This window comes from Cupressus sempervirens, chromosome 7 (genome assembly GCF_028749045.1).
Source record: "Cupressus sempervirens isolate cs-2001-9-10 chromosome 7, ASM2874904v1, whole genome shotgun sequence".
NCBI classification, from domain to species: Eukaryota; Viridiplantae; Streptophyta; class Pinopsida; order Cupressales; family Cupressaceae; genus Cupressus; species Cupressus sempervirens.
In genome coordinates this window covers 793745204-793765429 of record NC_143124.1, presented here as the reverse complement: position 1 = coordinate 793765429, position 20226 = coordinate 793745204, and positions in this window count along the sequence as shown.

The following is a 20226-nucleotide window of genomic DNA, read 5'->3' as shown; positions in this document are numbered from 1 at the left end:
GTGAGATTTTGAAATACACCAAATCCTCTTCATATAAATCACTTAGGGCCCATTTGTTTTGCGAAATTGGACTAGAATTGGGTTTGATGAAATTTGGTTTTGTCAAAATAAGCATTTGGGTCAAAATTGTTAAAACATAATTAGAATACTAGTCTTCTAATTTTGACCCAAAACAAGGGTATCAATCTTCCATCGAAATACTAGGAATTGGGAAGTGAATCCAAGGTTTGCTATTTTGAGGATTATGATAGAATTGAAACAAATGATTTTTGTCATCTACTTCATTTTGTAACCTAAAAAAATCTCACTATACCATTCTGTGGCTATGATTTTCACCACTTCTATGAAGGTGACTAAAGGCGACCGAAGCATTTTGATCCATGTACACTGCTTTTTTCTTCTCTCTTTCTCTTGGATGTGGTTGTGTTGCTTGTTTCAGATTTAACATTTCTGGGTTGAGATCCATGTTTTTTGTGCATTTTAGTGTGCCAAAAATTCTTTATCTAGTTATTTGTTCTTCTTGTTACTCTCCTAGCTATAAGTGACCACTTGAGGTAGTTGCAACAATTAATTGAATTTATATGAAAGAGTCTAAAAATTTAAATATAAGTTGTATGGATTAAACTGTATAAATCTCATTCTTCTTTAATAAAAAGCATCAATCATAAATGGGTTCCACAAGTAAAGGAAATTAAGAATATGGTATTTATGAAGATATTATTGGAACAAGTTTGTTCACCTATTTCAAATAAGCCGGTGAAGGCGAATGATAAGATCTTCCTGCATAGGAGAAATAGCTTTATGCTTGATATCAGGATGAAGATAATTTTTCCACTAGAATCTACAACTTTGTGGACCTCTTCCAACTTATAGTTCTTGGAAAAAATGTTATGATGTAGGTTAGAGGGAGATTGGACTTTGCAATTAGAGAAAGCTCTCTTTAATTGACTTGACTAGGTTCTTAGTTCAACATTATTTATAAAGTTATCATAGGAGTACAATTCTAATTTTCTAATTATATCATATTTTAGCAATTCATGGAGACTATTTGAATTGTTTCTCATTTGTATTTGTGTTTTTGTATGCTAAAATGTCTAATAATAAAATTTAGCTTTTATTTACAATTTGTATACAATATGTTTATGTCATAGTAACTAGTTTTTATAACTAAATAAAAAATTATATATAAATATAATTTAAATATTAAAATTTAATAAATAGAAATAAATAAATAAAAATAATTCAAATTTAATATATTTAAAATTTAAAATTAAAAAAAGTAAATTAAAAATTTTTTAAAAATGATTTAAATTTATTTTTTCCAATTCTAATTTTATGAACCAAACGCGGAAGATGTATCTTCCAATTCATCTTCCTAGTTAAACAAACATGACAAATTATTTTTTCAAAATCAGATTTCAAAATTGAAAATCTGATTTTGTCAAAACTTGGTTTTGAATCAAAACCCAGTTTTGTTAATTCCCTGAAACAAATGGACCCTTAAATCACCTATTGATTATGTTACATAAAATATTAAAAAAAGACGTTTTCTTCATTTCTTTAAAGTAATAATATATTCATAATACTACGAAATGTTAATAACGACTTCAATACTAATGAATTTCCAAAGGGCCCCTATGATTTTCAAACACTCTCCCCAAATAAAGCTAAAGCTTGAACATACTAAAGAGCCATGATAGGCATCCAATTTAACCAATTCATTAGTATCAATTTCAATGAATTTACAAGTACAAATGGCAATTTCTTTCATTTTTGAAGAATTTTCCATTTGGTCAAAGAGACTTAGACTTGTCAATTGCAGAGTGGTCCATTTTAGAATTTTGATATAATTATGTCTTGAGTTAAACCATACAAATACGAACCCTTAGGAAACTATAAACCATATCTTAATGATGAGAATATTAAGACTTTATTATCCAAGGTCCATGATAGTTTAGCATTAATGATAATGATTTTATGTTTAGAAATTGTTGAAAATTCGTTCATGATATTATATAGGCACAATGATATTAAAAAAATAGGGAAGGGAGGGTGAGTTTTTATAAATGGTAGAGGTTAAATAATATGATATATATATATATATATAGATAGCAATAATTTTTAAATATTTATTTATTTAGTGCTAATCATCAAAATATTTATTTAGAGAATGTATTGTTCAAATTAAACTTATCAAGTTTAAATATATATTAATATTTATCTAATAGTGATATGACATATATGATAAGAAGTGTGGAATTTGATTTGATATATATCAATTTTATAATCAATATATGTCAAAGATTTATATTAAATATAATATATAAATTTCTTATTATTGATTGTTTGATACATTTCCTATAACAAGATAGAATTCTAATATTTTAATACTACCTTTGTGTTCTTATGAAAAGACAAATTTTGTTGAACAACCTTATAACAAATTCTAATATCAATTTACCCGAACAATACTCATTTCTTCATTTGTTATGTGTAAAGCATGTGATAATTGCTTAAATTATATATAATCAATTCAAAGTTTGCACCTATGAATCATCCACTCAAATAAACTACATAAATCAAGTAAAATATATTGACAAAGATTATTAAAAATATGGTGTTATTGATTACCTTGTTTCAACATTCTTAAGCAATGATAGTAAAATGTACAAGCATTTTCATTATGGTTTTTTAAAAGTATTTTAGAGATCTGAATAAGGAAAATATAGTGAGAAAAAACATAAAACATTAGAATTATAATTCAAGAACATAACACACACAAGTACTTACATACATACATATCCATATCCACACATGTTCATTATACTTGTATATAGAAAATTATCTACTGTATAGTTATTCGATAATATATGTACATGTATACATATATACATATATAATATTTTGTACAAAACCTCATGATTAGTTTAAACCATGATAAATACAATTTGTATAAGTATTAATTTTGTTTTATAATTTAAACCATTAAATCATATGTGTATATCAACATACCATCCCCTCTTTGGTAGCTTAATTGAATATAATTTCATATGCATTATTTTATAAATGTCAAAATTGAATATGTGTATCACTATACACTACTCTAATTAATATCTTAATATATTAGATACCTCTAATAATATATGTTATTAATTTTTGTTCATATAATTAATTACCATCCCCTCTTTGGTAGTCTGAATTTCATATGCATTATTTTATAAATGTCAAAATTAAATATCTGTATCACTATACACTACTCTAATTAATATCTTAATACATTAGATACCTCTAATAATATATGTTATTAATTTTATCTTGCTTATTTTTCACATAGGTCATAATCAAACTTTACTTTAGCTTACTTAGAGAATTACATAGGAGTGGTTGGAGAATTTTCACTTTAGGTGGACTTATCAATTTATTACTTTATCGTATCCACTTATAATAGATGGACTTTTCCACCTTTGGAGGGTGATCCAAGTTTTGTGGCATTTTCACACTCACTTATCCTCTTTTCATGGATTGATATATTTTCATGTTAGTTATCATGTAATAAAACAATGACACTTTGCAGTGTCTCATTCACTCTTCTATACTTACTTTGGCTTTGAAACCAAGGGGTCTCCTATGTTACCATCATCCATTCATCCAATCTAATTGAACAATTTTATTACATCCTTGGTGAGAATACATTTTTTTCTTCTCACATTCATTCTCTCATTTTATTGTGCTTTTCATTTGGGTTCTAGATCTTGAGTGGCTACCTTTATAGCCAATTCTTTTAATTCTACATGTAAATATACTTTGTAATGTCATTTGGTTTATATGTGTAAATACTATAATGGCATGAAATTGCATTCTAGTGGATCTAGGCCAAACATTCCAATAACATAATGGAAACAAAGTGTAGATCATTTACAAGTGACATTGAATCTCGAAGAAGGTTGGATTCCTTCTTAACCTAGATGCAAGGCATTGGTCCAACCTAACATAGAAATGCTCCTATAGTTCTATTAAGACATGTAAAATGAAAAAGGATCTAGATATTTCAAATTCATTTTTTATCATCTAATTGTTCTTCTCTACATCTAGATACTCCCACAGTGCGTCTATCAAATGCATTTTTAATTCACAAAATTCTTCACTTCTATATTAATTATTATTGATTATATTACTTGCAAAATGCTTTCCACTTCTATATAAACCATATCACTTGTAATGGAACTAAATTGAAATATATCTATATTTAAATATTAATTGCATCTGTGTTATCCTAGAGCATATTTTCAATATTCATAATTCAACCACAAGTGCATTCCTTTAACTTAATGTGTAGTTAGGTAAGTCCCAAATCTCAAATACAACACTTGGACTAAGACCATGCTATGTGTTACCAAACACATCTCAACTAATCCCATATTACTTTCGTATGCTTCCTCTAGATGGCATCGTATAAGGTGAAAGAAAAATCAATCATAAGATGGCTTAATTACTCTAGATTTTAGGGGTTGATTAAACTTATACCTCACATCTCACTAAGTAGGTTTTATAATATCATTAAATTGAAGTGCTTCCAATTTAAGATACATTTAGCCCCCACTGTAGTGAGAGTATGGGTTAAACCCAAACTCTTGGTAAAGTAGAGCACAAGGCATGAGACGATCTCATCACAATCTAAGAGACAAAGAGTCTATCAAGTCCATAAGGGATTGAGTATTTATTGACTCCAAGATCATAAAAAGAGATAATTCACTCAAAAAGAATCAAAGGAGGGGTGTTATTAATTCTTCCAACAAGAAGGTACATCTCATTTTAAATCATACAAAAAAGGAAAACTTAAAAATGTGTTACCTATGTATGAGACTTAGCATGTTTGGATTTGAATATTTGTTGACTCCAAGATCATAACAAGAGATAACTCACTCAAAAAGAATAAAATGAGGCATGTTATTAATTCTCCCAATAAGAAGGTACTATTAGAAATACTTTAGAATAACTGAGGGGGGGGGTGTGAATCAGTTATTCAAGGTCCAAATGTCCTGTTCAAACTTTTCACTAAGTGTAGTGAGCCCATTCAACCATTTATTCATCCATGCTTTAACTTTTTTAATTATAAAGTTACTATAAATCAACATGTAAGCATAACGCATAAGAAATCAACACATAACACAGTGATTTACGTGGAAACCCAATTTGGGAAAAACCACCAGTAACATGCTACTCCATTCTCACTCTTCTGAAGTGATGCCCTATGAAAGGCCTGCCCTGTTAAAAGCTTACAACACACTATCAAATGTGACCTTGTTAGAGGATTTAACCACCCTATTGGAAGTGGGTCTAGTTAGAGGACTTTAGAACATTCACTTGGAATGCCACCTTGTTAAAGAATTTACAAGTGGCTATTAAGCCAACTTAAGTCCATAGGATTTTTAGATCTAATACAATTGCTAGAGAGTATTAGAAAATCTTGACCTGACTACAACATACAACTTATCTTGCAGATCTTAGATCACTTCTCAGCTCATACCATTGCTTGGCCTTCAATCACTGCAACTCTGACAACTTGCCCTCCTTTCAAGCTTAGTGTCCTTGAGTCTCCATGCTTAATGTACCAATGCAATCATCTCTTCATGACCACTTATAGAAGTAGAGCCTCTGTTCTCTTCCTCCTCCTAAATGTCTCCTCCTTGACACCCTTCTAACCACTTCACAGATTTGGCTCTTTAGCAACAACAATATCAACAACATTTTCTTCTTGGTCTATGAATCCTTAAATAGAAGTCTTGGAGTTCCTTTTCCCGCTTGATTCTTCCATTTTTTAATTTCAATTCATATGGATTAGGTAGGATTCATTGCATCTAACCTATATTTTTTTTCCTCTAGAAACTTCTTGAATAATCCTTTAGAATTCACCCAAAAATGGTTTACATAGAATTCTGTGCCACTAGCTCATCATCCTTATCTTCCAACTCGTTCACAAAATTCAAGGAAACCACTTTGTTGGCTCAAATTTGGTGAATCTTCATCATTTGAAATAATGCAATAGCTTGGCACTATTGAAATACTGGTGCTTGGTACATACTATGTTACTCAGCATCAACTATAATTTTCCTGATGCTCGACACTTGAAGATCACTCGGCACCAACTATGATTTTTTGATGCTCAACACCTGATCTTCACTTGACACTTGAAGATCACTCGACACACACTAGAATTTCCTGTTACTCGACTCCAACTAAGAATTTTCTCAGCTTCAACTAACTTGCTTGGCAGCCACTAATGATCTTAGTTTAAGCTTTGCAGTCAACCTTGTTACAAACTTCTGTATCTTTGAGTATGCTATCAATACATCATTCAACCATTGTCTTAACTGATCCTTGCACTTCATTACAACATCATAACTCAACCTTTCCATTAGGTGCTCTTGTTACATCTTCTTGATCAAATCCTCTTCATCAATCAACTAAGTGATAGTACTTGGATCTTATAAGCAAATGTTATTCCTACAAATAGCAGGTTTGACATCAATGACAAAACAATGATTGAAAACAACAATCTTCCTCTTTGATCTTCAATAATGAGATTTTCAATTAGATTTCCAATAATCTCCCTCTTTGGCATTGACAGAAAACCAAATAGATCAACCATCAGACTAAACTATTCAACAACAAGCTTACTAGGTTAGAACAATAAGTCAAATGCCAAAAAGTAAACTGTCACTTCACATCTCCTTCTACTATTTCGATTGCTTCATTTCTACTTCTCCCCTTCTCTCTCTTGGCTGTTGTATCCTTGTGCATTATTTTTATCCCTCTATATTGCTCATCTTCTATTGTTAGGATCAACCTTTGATTATGTCTATCAACTTCTCCTGTTGATCACTTTCTTAGATCTTCTCCCTCTTGCTTCAATAGTTGTTGATCAATTTTCTGCTATCTCTCCCTCTTGAACAATAATGCCAAAGACATATTAGCATCTTGGTATGCAAGTGTAGCTTTTTCAGGTTCATTTCATTTCTCCCTCTGTCACCTTGCTTGTGACTGATTTGGAACTTTAGCACTTCTACTACTTTAGGCATGAATCCTAAAGTAGACATCCTCTGCATCAATGTATAGAATCTTCTACAATTAGCTCATTTGATGTAGGGCATTCTTGCTTTTGCTTAAATAGCCTTAGCTAGGGGTATCACCACTAAATTACCTCTAAGATAATCAAAAGCATCTTTAGGTAGTGCTTGTGTGAAGATGTTAGCAATTTGTTCCTTTGAGCTAACATATTCCATTTTCACTTGTTTGTCTTCCACCAAATCTCTTACATAGTGATACTTGATTGCAATATGCTTGGTTTTAGCATGCATTACAGGGTTCTTTGATATGTTGATAGCACTTGTATTATCACAATAAAGTTTAGCATGCATTGCAGGAAGTTTTGATATGTTGATAGCACTTGTATTATCACAATAAAGTATCACAGGCTCAGTTACCTCTTCCTTCATACCTTGCAAAAAATGTTTGATCCATACAACATTGGTGCAATTTATAGTAGCTGCAACATATTTAGCTTCAGTAGTGGACTGTGAGGTACAACTTTTCTTTTTGCTGGTCCATGTAATCAACTTTTTTCCCAAGAAAAGTGCTCCACTGGCACTTTTTCTATCATCAATTTTTCCTCCCCAATTTGCATTAGTGTAGGCTTTTAGTTAAAAATTTTTACTCCTCTTATAGTACAAGCCAAAGTCATCAGTTCCTTTCAGGTACCTCAGTATTCTCTTTACTTCCATTAAGTGAGTTTCTCTGGTATTTGTAGAAAATCTAGCTACTATTCCAATAGCTAATGCAATATCTGGTCTACTATGTACAACATATTGCAGCTTTCCAATCATTGATCTATACAATGTTTGATTCACTTCAGTAGACTCATCATTCTTGGGTAGCTTATGTCTAGTTGCTATTGGTGTGCTAACTGGTTTTGACTCTTCTAATCCAAATGTTTTGAGTATCTCCTTGATGTATTTGGATTGGGTCACAAATATGCCATGCTTCAATTGATGTACTTGTAATCCAACAAAGAATTTGATTTCTCCAAACATTGACATCTCAAATTCATGTTTCATTTGTTCAGCAAAATCTTTGCAAAGAACATCTTTATCTCCAAATATTATATTATCAACAAAGATTTCTAATATCAAAATGTCTTTACCTTTTTAAGCTTTGATGTACAAGTTGCTATTGTCATCTGTTCTCTCAAATCCTATCTTCACAAGATATTTGTGCAACCTCTCATATCATGCTCTAGGTGCTTGGTTCAATCCACAAAGTGCCTTGTGCAGTTTGCAAACCATGTCCTTGTTCTTCTCATTTACAAACCCCTTTGGTTGTTCTATGTAGACTTCCTCTTCCAATATACCATTAAAAAAAGCAGACTTAATATCCATTTGGTAGACTTTGAAACCTTTGTATTCAGCATATGCAAGTAATGTTCTTACTCCTTCCATTCTTGTAACAGGGGTAAATATTTCCCCATAATCCAGTCCTTCTTCTTGTTCATAGCCTTTGCAAACTAGCCTGGCTTTGTTTCTTGTTATCTCACCATTTTCATCAAGTTTATTTCTAAACACCCATTTGGTACCAATCACATTCTTATCAGCTAGTCTAGAAACTAGGGTCCATGTTTTGTTCTTCTCAATATGATCTATCTCCTCTTCCATGGCTTTGTACCAGTCATCATCTTGCAGTGCAACCTTCACTCTTTTAGGTTCAACCTTACTCAATAGACATGATTCATTCCTTAGTCTATTCCTTGTCATTGGTCTGGCATCCTTATCACCAATGATTTGATCTGTAGGGTGATGTCTTCTCACATACTTGGCTAATCTGGGTTCTATTCTTCTTTCCATGTTTAATCCTTCAGCTTTAGAGTCATTTTGTTCTTCTTCAGCTGACACTTTATCATTTCTTTCATGTATACCATTTTCAAAACTAGAATGTGCATTTTCTACATTTTTCAACTTAACTTCTGAGTGCAACTCAACATTCACAGGCTGAGACTCGACAGATACTAAAATTTGTTGCTGATTCCCAACTTGATTTGCAACATTGTCTTCAATAGTCATTCCTTCATAGAAGTATACAAAGGATCTATAACCTCTAATTGCTTAGACTCATCAACTTGAATTTCTGCATGCTCATCCAAATTTACATTTGCACTCTTCACAATCTTCTTAGTATTAATGTTCAAACACTTATATGCCTTACTTCTAGTGGAGTATCCAAGAAATATGCCTTCATCACTTTTTGCATCAAACTTTCCATTTCTAGTATCTTTAAGAATATAGCATTTACAACCAAATACTTTGAAATGTTTAACATTAGATGAGTGACCATACCACAATTCAAAAGCTTTTGCATTTGTACCTTTCTTGATTTGAACTCTATTCAGTGTATAGACTGCAATACTTACAACTTCTTTCCAGTACTTTAGTGCAATATTTTTCTCCATCATTAAGGTTCTAGCATAGTCAATCACTGACATCTTTCTTCCTTTATCAATACCATTCTATGGTGGAGTTCTTGGTGCTGATGTTTGCCTTTTGATACCTTTGTCATTGCAAAATATTTCAAATTCTTTTGATGTGAACTCACCTCCTCTATTTGACCTTAGGAATTTTAGGTTCTTTCCTATTTCCTTCTCAACTTTGGCCAAATACCACTTAAACATTTGAAATGCATCATATTTTTTCTTTAAAAACATAGCAGTCATCATCCTGGAATAATCATCTACAAATAGCATTATGTATCTGTCTCCTAGGTAGCTTTGCACTTCTATTGGTCCACATAAGTCTGTATGGATGAACTCTAGTACTTCTTTGGAAGTGTATGTTTTTCTTTTGAAAATAGACTTAGTCATCTTCCCTAGTTGACATTGTTTGCACATTGTGTTTTCAGGTTTCTTTAATTTGGGTAGTCCTCTGACTTTGTTCTTTTTGCTAATGCTGATTAGATTATCAAAGTTAACATGACACGTCCTTCTATGCCATAACCACACATCATCAAGTCTAACAACAAGACATATTGCATCTTCCATATCTAGGTAAAATAAATTACTCTTAGTTTTTTCACCTTTTCCTATTAGATTTCCATCAGTGTCATAGATCTTGGCAATTTTTTTTCCAAATTCAACTTTGCAACCTACATTGCCTAACTGTGATACACTCAACAATTTGTAGTTCAATCTTTCAACATAGTATGCATTATCACATGAAATTTTTTCTGTGAGTTTAATTGATTTGACATGGAGCATCATTACCAAATCTAACATTATTTCTATCATATTGAGTAAAGGTAATGAACTTACTTTTATCTCCTATCATGTGATGTGAGCATCCACTATCTATGATCCACTTGTCATTCTTATTCACACAGGTAACCAATGCTATTGCTTCATCTTCATCTTTATCTAATTCATCCTTCATGGCCACATATACTACTTCATCATCATTCTCATCAAAATCTTCTTCAACAATGTAGCATCTCTTGCCTTTCTCCTTCTAGTCTTTGCTATCATCTTCTCTTTTGTTCCTATACTTGTTTCCTTCTTTTTGGTTCTTCTTATGTGTACATCTTGTAGTAATATGACCTACTTCATTGCAATTGAAACATATAATAGGGAGCTTACCTTTGAATTTACCTTTAACTTTATGGAATCTCCTAGCCAGTAGTGCTTCTAACTGTTCCACATCTTCCTCATCTGCACTACTATCACTGGATACATGTTTTCCTTTTCTTCTCTTTTTTCTTGATGTGTCGTCCTCAGTGTCTTTTATTGTCATCTTGGCCTTGAAAGCAGTTTCAAGGTTCTTAGGTCTATAGTTATCAAAATTGGATAGCTCAAATGCAGTAAGTCTTCTCACTATTCCTTCAAAGGTTAGTGTGTTTCCTTGTACACACCTTAGCTCTTGGATGGTTGAAACTCTAATAACATAAATAGGGAGAAAAGTTCTTAAGTATTTGCTAATGACAGTTTCTTCTTCCAATTGGCCACTTAGACTTATTGCACTTACCACTTCTTTCATTCTTGCAACATATTAAGCAAGATTTTCACCTTCTTCCATTTTCATGTCATCAAACTTTCCTCTTAGGCTTTCTCTTTTTTCTCTCTGGACATTCTAATCTCCTCCATAGATATTTGATAGGGCTTTCCACATCTTGAATGCAGTGTCACAAACTTTGATGTCATCATATTCTGCATAATTAAGTGCAAAAGCAATCTCCAGCATTGCTTGATTGTGCTCCTTCTTTTTATTCAAATCATCTGCAATAAGAGGTCTTGTTGGGTTCACATGTTCTGTTCCAATTGAGGTTTGTGCATAGTCACCTATTGATCAAAGGTGCAATTTCATCAAACTCTGCCATGCAATAAAGTTGTCTTTGTTGAGCTTGGGAACTTCTCTCTTGGACATCTTAATCTTCCTACTTCTAGTACCTTGAAACTAAATCAGCAGATAGCTCTGATGCCAATTGTTAGAAATGCTTTACAATAACTGAGATTACTGAGAGGGGGGGCTGAATCAGCTATTCAAGGTCCAAATTTCCTATTCAAACTTTTCACTGAGTGTAGTGAGCCCATTCAACCATTAATTCATCCAAGCTTTAACTTTTCTAATCAACAAGTTACTGTAAATCAACATGCAAGCACAACACAAGAAATCAACACATAACATAGTGATTTACGTGGAAACCCAATTTGGAAAAAACCTCCAGTAACATGCTACTCCATTATCACTCTTTTGAAGTGATGCCCTGTTAAAGACTTACAAAACACTGTCAAATGTGATCTTGTTAGAGGATTTAACCACCCTGTTAGAAGTGGACCAAGTTAGAGGACTTTAGAACATTCACTTGGAATTCCACCCTGTTAAAGGATTTACAAATGGCTATTAAGCCAACCTAAGTCCATAGGATTTTTAGATCTAATACAATTGCTAGAGAGTATTAGAAAATCTTGACCAAACTACAACATACAACTTATCTTGTAGATCTCAGATTAGTTCTAAGCTCATACTATTGCCTGGCCTTCAATCACTACAACTTTGATAGCTTGCCCTCCTTTTAAGCTTAGTGTCTTTGAGTCTCCATGCTCAATGTACTAGTGCAAACATCTCTTCATGACCACTTATAGAAGTAGAGCCTTTGTGCTCTTCCTTCTCCTAGATGTCTCCTCCTTGACATCCTTCTAACCATTTCGTAGATTTGGCTCTTCAATAGCAATAGTATCAGTATCATTTGCTTCTTGGTCTATGACTCCTTAAATATAAGTCTTGGAGTTCTTTTTCGCACTTGATTCTTCCATTCTTTAATTTCAATTCGTATGGATTAGGTAGGATTCATTGTATCTAACCCATATTTTGTTTCCTTTAGAAACTTCTTGAATAATCCTTTAGAATTCACCCAAAAATGGTTTACATAGAATTCTGTGCCACCAGCTCATCATCCTTATCTTCCAACTCATTCAAAAAATTCAAGGTAACCACTTTGTTGACTCAGATTTGGTGAATCTTTATTGTTTGAAATAATGCAGCAACTCAACACTATTGAAATACTGGTGCTCAACACATACTGTGTTACTCGGCATCAACTATGATTTTCCTGATGCTCAGCACTTGAAGATCACTCGGCACCAGCTACAATTTCCTAATGCTCAACCCTTGATCTTCACTCTTCACCTAAAGATCACTCGGCACACACTAGAATTTCTTGTTACTCGGCTCCGATTGAGAATTTTCTTAGCTTCAACTAACTTGCTCGGCACCCACTAATGATCTTAGTTTAAGCTTTGCAATCAACCTTGTTACAACTTCTTCCTCCAATGTTTCTAAGTGTGACCAACCTCTATATCTTTGAGTATGCTATCAATACATCATTTAACCATTTTCTTAACTAATCCTTGCACTTCATTACAACATCATAACTCAACCTTTCCCTTAGGTGCTCTTGTTAAATCTTGTTGATCAAATCCTCTTCATCAATCAACTAAGTGATAGTACTTGGATCTTAAAAGCAAATGTCATTCCTACAAATAGCAAGTTTGATATCAATGACAAAACAACGATTGAAAATAATAATCTTCCTCTTTGATCTTCAACAATGAGTTTTTCAATCAAATTTCCAACAGGTACATCTCATTTTAAATCATGCAAAAAATGAAAACTTAAAAATGTGTTACCTGTGTATGAGACTTAGCATGTTTGGATTTGAATGAACTACCTATGTATGGGACTTGTATGCACCTTGAAATGGTCGTCATTCTTCAATTTATTAATTTCCTAAATCAGTGCATCACAATATTTTATTGAATCAATTCAAATCATTTTCCTTGATCAAACTGCAATTAATTTAATTATTTTAATATTTCCTAAGGTTTGATCATTTCATCAATAATCTTATTTAATTAAAGAAAACATCCCTTTTAAATAAATAAAATAATCTTAGTTAATTAAAAGAAAATTCCTCTTTTAATTAAATAATTTTATCTTATTTAATTAAAATCTCTCTTTTGCCAATAGTGGCATGTTGTGATGTTTAAGTTGTTGCATTGTTATCCTTGCCATCAAAGTTCAAATCTAATGGGGATGAGGTCCCCTATTTGTGGCCTTATTGGTTCATAGCTCCAGGTCAAAAGCGTCTACCCTTCTTTAAAAAAATAAAAAATAAATAAAATCTCTCTTTTAATTAAATAATCTCATCTTATTTAATTAAAAGAAAACATCCCTTTTAAATAAATGAAATAATCTTATTTAATTAAAAGAAAATCTTTCTTTTAATTAAATAACTTTATCTTAAAATCTCTCTCTCTTTTTTGGATCGGTAAGTGGTCGAAGCCTAAGATAATTATTGTTATTTATTATAATTAATTATTTTTATGTGTACTCACAAGTTACCATTGTGTTGTAGGCTCTTGCCTAGTAAAATATCTCTTTTGATTAAATAAATAAATCTCCACTTAAAGCTCTCTTTTTGATGAAAAAAGGAAATAAATCAAATAAAATCTTATAAGATTTCTTTTTTTTTTTGCACATATCTCTAAGTGGTGGGCTTTTTCCTCTTACTTGCCTTTTTAGGGATTTATCCCGCATTGCTCTTGTGAGAAGCCTCCCACCTCCACACTTTCCTTTATTAGGAGCCCTCTCCTTCTAATTTGGATAGATGTTTGTTGCTAAAGTATTGTTATGTTGTAGGTTTAGAGAGTGATTTTAGAGAAGGAGTTTGAGCATTAGTGATTGAGCCTTAGGGTTTGGACATTGGAGCATCATTGCAACTTCTCTCTTCTTGTCTTCTTCTCTCATGCATCCATGGCTTCCATCATCATGCTTCATCCTTGCATTTTCATATCATCTTAGAGTCATATTTACTTTCATAGATAATCTTGCATTGTTATTTCTTTTCATCAATTAAATTTTCTTTCTTGCATTGCTTTTCATTGTTATCATTTAGATTATCTTGCATCTTCATTTGCATGCACATTAGATGATCATGGAGACTAATACTCTTTCTTTTTCCTCTTTGAATTTCTTGTTTTATGGTGTACTTGCATGGGAACCACCTAGGTCAAACATGGGGCCTCCATTACAAGTCCTTACAGTCCATGAATACAGAGCTATGAGTCGTCATTTGAGATCTCATTCTTGAGAAATCTTGAATATAATGACTCAAAGAAGTGTGTCAACATTTTAGCACACATGTTTGGCATCCACCATGGGGAAACCCACCTTTACATGCTAGTTTTGGCTATTTTTGGAGCTAAGCCTCTTGTGTATATTTGTTAGGAGACAAAAAATCTTAGATCTTAAAGATTTGATCATATCTCCCAAAAGGCTTGGTGTTTTGGTTTGAATTTTTTTTGTAAGTTGATGACATATCAAAGAATCTTTGGTTAAAAATTCAAATTTTTCCAAGCTAATTTTTAAAAAAAATAAATTATTCTTTATTTATTATGAAAAATCATTTTTGGGCACAAACTAGGATTTTTTTTTGAAAATTCTACATTTTTTGAAAGGTCTTTGAATTATAAATAGGGTTGTTTCTTTGTGTTCTGAGTTTAGAGCTCATATGAGGGCTCAAACACTTGATTTGCAAAAAAAATGGTTTGGTTTGACAAAATGGGTGCCTAGGGCACAAATGAAAATATTTTTCTAAAATTCTAACAATTTTGGAAATGTTTCTATTTTTTTTTACAGTTGTCTCTTTTCTATATTTAGGGTTTTGGGTCTGAATTCATGGCATATAGGTCCAATCTTTCTAAGTAGGTCAAAAATCAAAATTTTAAAAAGGGCATTTAATGATTAACTTGCATTTAATTTTCACATGGTTCAATGCATCATGCGAGTTTTCATTTGGGTTATTTCTAGTTATTATTACTCCTAAAAATCATATTTTGAGGTCTAACCCTAGGGTTTGCATAAAACATATATTTCTTGTATTGGTTTGCTTTTTGTTTACTTGGAGCACTTGCTTGGTTCGTTAGATCAGTGGAGTGATACACACGCATTGCTTTAGATTTGAGGTATTTTAATACATCTCTATAACATTTGGACTCTGGAATTAAAAGTGAACCTCTCATGTATTTGGCTTGAGTGAGTTACATGCTTTCGTAATTCACATTTTGATTGGTGCTCTAAAATTGGACGTAGATTTGCTTTCCTACATACATGTTTCACAAAGTAATTAGGCCCTATGAACACTATTTATAGTGATCTTGAGAGAGTGATCTTCATTCACTTTCCTTACATGTGAATCTCTTCTTGACAATAGATCCCCTTGTAAGTAGGGAAGGATTTGATATTATTTCATTGTCTCGCTTGATTTGTCTTTGACATTTGCTAGTATGTTCTCTCTTGAGATTAGTGGTGATTGTTGTTGGATTTCCAAACTTTAGTGAAGTGATTTTAAATTAGCATGTCAATGAATCTATTTTCTATGTTTGGGTGAGGTGAAGATGTTGAAGTTCAACCCCATAGCTCCCAAGAATCACTTGCATGCAAAAACCTGTTACAAAAGAGAGAAGAAAAAACTATGGAGGCAAAAATTGCAAGATCCATAGATGAGACATTCTTGATGAGAAAAGAATTAGATTGCTATTATCAATAATGAATTTGTTAATTACAAAGAGAGATTTCCCTTATAAAGGAGATCAAAAGCCGAAAAAGGTCTAACCTAGGTTGCATCATAATAATTAATAAAAGAATTAATTATTAGATGCTTAAAGTTTAGCTTAAGTAGAATAGAGTTAATTAGGAAATATCTAATTACTCTAATACCCCCCCTTAAGATAAACTTAAGGAGTAGCTAAAAACATAGAAACTTCTGCTAAAAGTAGAATTGGGTTTTGGCAACATGGCCTGATGAGGTACCCAAGCACAAGCAAATCTCTGAAAAGAGGAGAAATAGAGAAAACCACATGGGAAAAATCTTACTCCAAAAAAAGATGGAAAACATGCTAAAAGAAACTAGTGAAGGACTAAAGAAGTCTCCAAGCTACGAAATGTCCTAGAAGATAGGAACAAAAGATGCTCATGAAAAACACCACTGAAGCATCTAGAAGTTGTGAAGCTCTGTCAAAAGTAATTGTTGATTTGAAGAACCTCTACTGAAATAGAACCTAACCAGGTATAGAAGACTATAATTTGCATCAAATTAGGAGGCGCACAAATGCAAACAATCAAACTTAAAGATACAGATGACATGAAACACCAAATCTTGAAGAGTTGATCAATCAAATTAAGGAAGCATGAGAAACAAGAGAAGAACTTCCCCTAAAGTAGATAAGGGTGAGGTGACAAGAAACTAGAAAAGTGGCCCAAAAGAACTGCATGTCAAGGAACCACGATCAAAATGCACAAAAGAGTACATATGTGTGTACCGAGGTGATCAATCTTAGACACATCATGAGGCTAATGTCATGGAAGGGACACTCACTAGAAAAAGGAAAATGATAAACAAAGACAAAACATCAACCCCCATGGAACTTTAATCATGAATAGTGCATGAATAATAAGTCATAAGATATGGTGAATCCCAATAATACAATAATTTGCATGAGTGTCCTCAGATTGACACTGCTCAAATTAGAAGAAAAAACAAGGCAAAACAACTAAAACAAAAATATAGATGGAGTATGACACTTTATCTCAGTGTGTTTGCAAGAATACATACAAAGATGTCTAAATAAACCTTAAGAGACATAAGACTAATACAATAGATAGTACAAGTCATGATGAATCATCTAAAGCAATGAAATTAATCCCCAAACTTGAAACAACCAAGATATCCACTAGAATGTAAAAATGTAGAAGATTGAATAGGATGTCCCTAGAGTAGAATATGGAAAAACAACAAACATCACTGGAAAGATCTCGAAAAGATATTTCCAACGATATAAAGAATTCCCAAATTAGAGATTAGATGCTCAAGATATGTCTCCTAGAGTGAAAAACTATACTCCTAACTTTGTTAGCATAAAAAGACAAAAAAAAATCAAAACTAAAAACTAACTATGCCACTATTGTAGGAAAGGAACCAACTTTCTGACAATATCTCATTTTTGGAAAACGAAGTCCATATGCCCAATATATGAGCAAAAATGTGAAGGTAGGTCCAAATAGAGGCTGAGGAGGTGATAGGAAATGCTAATGCAGTGCTAATGTGATGCTGATGTTAGCAAGTGACAAGCCCAAATTCGATGGGAAAATGACCATCAAGGCAAAAAAAAGCCAGAAAAAGACCCTTGATATCAAAAAAAAATCCAATCTACCGAAAAAAAAGTTCCCCAAAGAATAAAGGGCCGGTGTCAAATTAAAAATTGATGGCCTAAAAGCATGCAGACAAAAGGTTTTTAATGAGACCTCCAAACCAAAAAACTATGCATAGTCAAAACAATCACGACCAAGATAGAGGGGCTGATTTGATACAGGTTTTTCACATGAACATGCCTTGAACAAAAATTGAGACAACCATCAATAAGCATTAAGCCTTATTTTAAAGTGTGAAAACCTTTGGTGGTGGTTAGAACACTTTAAATCATGAAAGGGAAAAATCAAACTACTCACAATGAATGGCCCAAAATTGCATATCTCCATAGAGAACTATCACAATATAGGCAATTTTACCAATGCATGTGATAGCGCCCGCTTTAAGATGCGTGAGTGTAGGAGAAAAAAATTGGCTGATAGGCCTAAAATAAAATAGCCTAGCTTCAAAAATGCTGATGTGGTCACAAAGGTGTCTACAAAGTGCAAAAGGCGAGGCCCAATGCATGGTCAGGACACAAAAGGAGGAATCCAAGGACCATGATTGGTGAAAAAAGTCCAAGGATGGGTTGGACAAAGTACCATAAGAATATCGGGCTCCCTTGTTAAGTGGCTCCCAAAAATCGACACTTCACTCTGCTAAAGCTTTGGCTCATGTGGAGGAAAAACTTGTAGCTCATCCCAAATAGTGGTGCCTCCCAAATGTGCCACAAAAACCAAAAAAAAAGATTAGTCAAAACCCAAAACAAGAGGAAGAAGACATGCTCCCCATTTGGCTACATCCCCAAACAACTCGACATCTACACACAACTATAGGAGAACTCTTTCAATGCCAAGGAATTTTCTAAAAGACCACCATTTGAGCCAAAATGATTTGGTGGAAGAGAAGAACCCACAAATCCCAAACCACAGAGAATCAACAATCAATAACGCCAAAAAAGGCCTCTATAGATGTTGAAGTAACACCAAAACCAAGGGCATTGAGGTGGCGATCTGAATGCACAAGCTAACTAGCTTAAGAACTAATGGCAATGGTGCGAATAACAAGGCACAACTGCATGCTCAAGGGCTAGAAAAACTTGAAGGTCATGGTGGGAATCCAAGGCATGAAAGACATGGGGCCCAATCAAGGTGTATTCAAACCCAAGAATTGCATACAGATCCACAAATATAGAAGGAGATCACAAGTCTGCCATAATTCTCACCAAAAAGGTGGAGTTTGAAGCTTGAAACCACCAAAAAAGAGGAAATCCAACCTCTAATTAAATTGAGCATCGAGCCATGAAGACATAACATATCCTCCACATGGGTCCATTTCCACACAAACTCATGCCTGAGCCACAACAAAAATACTATGAAAAAAGGAGAGGTTAGCCTTGCAAGATCAATTTGGGCCTGCAGTCCTGTAAAAAAGGGAGTTGTGAAAAAAAAAAGAGTGCACATGTGGGAGGCACGATACTTCTCAATAAAAAACTCCACCCAAACTTTAGCTCAAATTAGGCTCGTAGCTTAAAAATGCACTGCTCCAAGCCCATGATGGCACATAAAACTTGCTGAGTAGTAAATAAAGGGTTGGAAAAAATCAACTCAGAGAAACAAAAGCCAGGTAACTACAAAAAACCCAAGAATAATAATAGCCTTGAGAGGAAGGCCTCCTACTACTGATGTTGTCTCATTGGAGGTTGAAGACTTCCATGATGATAGCTATTGGGCATACTTGCACTGCCATAAGGTCCATTAACCAAACCATGCATTTGGAATTGAAAAAGAGAAGGAAACAACCCAAAAAGGATGCCAAAAAAAGGTTGTTGATTGTGAAAGGACCGAGGTTAGAAAAAAACCTCCCTAAAAACACTAGCACGAAGTCCCCCATGTCCTTGTAATCTTTCATCTATCAGGGGCTTATATAAAAATTATCATCTCATTTTGTGTGCCCAAGCCAAAATACGGGTGCAATTTTTTTTGCCTTAGATTTCAGCAACGTCCAAACTGGACATATTTTATATGGAAATGAGGATTTTCAAGTGCTCTGAGCTCAAAAGTGATGTCCATTTGGGCTCATAGTGCTTTGAAAAATAGGGACCCCCTAGATCAAATAAAAAAAATGTTAAAAGCTCAGATCTGAAAACCGATGCCAAATCTCTCAAGAACAAAATAGTGGCATGAAGATCTGGAGCTCTAATACCATGTTGAAGTTGATGAAATATCAACCCCATAGCTCCCAAGAATCACTTGCATGCAAACATCTATTACAGAAGAGAGAAGCAAAAAGATACGGAGGCAGAAATTTCTAGATCCATAGACGAGACATCCTTGATGAGCAAAAAAGTAGATTTCTATTATCAATAATGAATTTGTTAATTACAAAGAGAGATCATCCTTATAAAGGAGATCAAAAGTCAAAAAAGGTCTAACTTAAGTTGCA